Source organism: Penaeus monodon, chromosome 24 (genome assembly GCF_015228065.2).
Source record: "Penaeus monodon isolate SGIC_2016 chromosome 24, NSTDA_Pmon_1, whole genome shotgun sequence".
In the NCBI taxonomy this organism is placed as follows: Eukaryota; Metazoa; Arthropoda; class Malacostraca; order Decapoda; family Penaeidae; genus Penaeus; species Penaeus monodon.
The window spans coordinates 13,484,408-13,485,238 of NC_051409.1; the positions used below are offsets into that span (position 1 = coordinate 13,484,408).

Below are 831 nucleotides of genomic sequence, written 5' to 3' on the forward strand. Positions count from 1 at the left end.
CCTTCATTGAAAGGGTATTGTTAAGTAAGGGCCAGTTCAACCCTCATTTTATCAAAATATCCAAAATAAGCAGAAGCCAAATCATCCCTTGCATCCAAATAAACAGGTAATACAGCGTCAAAAAGAAAAAAAAATGCTGGGAAAAAATTAAGAATGCTTGCATCAATCACTGCTTGGCAGGAGTACACATACCTTCTATAACTAGTGTATTAATACTGAGGTACAGTTGGTTTTCCTCGAACAGGAATAACTTCAGAACCAATCAAATCCCATAATTACTGCATGAAAGCGAGATAATGATAATACAAATTGAAAAGCCAAACAAACAATCGGCAAACTAACCGCCATTCAACAGGACTCACGTGTTATCTAAACTGAAAGATTATTCTAAACAATTAAGTAATTCAGTTCCAACTACCTTCTACCAGAACAAGCATGAGGAAAGAATGAAAATACAGACTAAGAGGACGCGTAAAAAGGCGAAACAAACCTGAAGTTAGACGCCGCAGAACCCACCGCGTCTACAGCCTTCGACCCCGTGGACAAGACGTGATGCGCTGCGCCGCCTCTACGACGCCGGCCAGTCGTGTACTAGAAACAACAACGGGATGAACGCTACAAAACATAAACCATATATTCTTATGAATATTAAAACATGTCCAAATAAACGCATACAATAAATATTTTTATTATATTTTATCGTGCATAATCTCAACGACAGGGTCGTCAATTTTTTTTTTTTTTTAAGCACAATCCAGTTTGATTTTCTACACTACCTTCACTATCCAGTGGTGTCCATTCTATCGAGCCTTTCTTTCAACCCCGATGTCA

General features: G+C 38.4%; 1 protein-coding gene across 1 annotated transcript in view; it reads right to left on the reverse strand.

Annotated features, from left to right (window-relative positions):
* LOC119588597 (ATP-dependent RNA helicase A protein-like) overlaps window positions 1-611 on the reverse strand; it is a 19,877-nt gene extending 19,266 nt beyond the window's left edge. Inside the window, exon 1 of the mRNA XM_037937240.1 lies at window positions 491-611. The gene's annotated coding sequence lies outside the window, so the exon portion shown is untranslated. The remainder of the gene's footprint in view (window positions 1-490) is intronic.
* Between the last annotated feature and the right edge of the window lie 220 nt (window positions 612-831).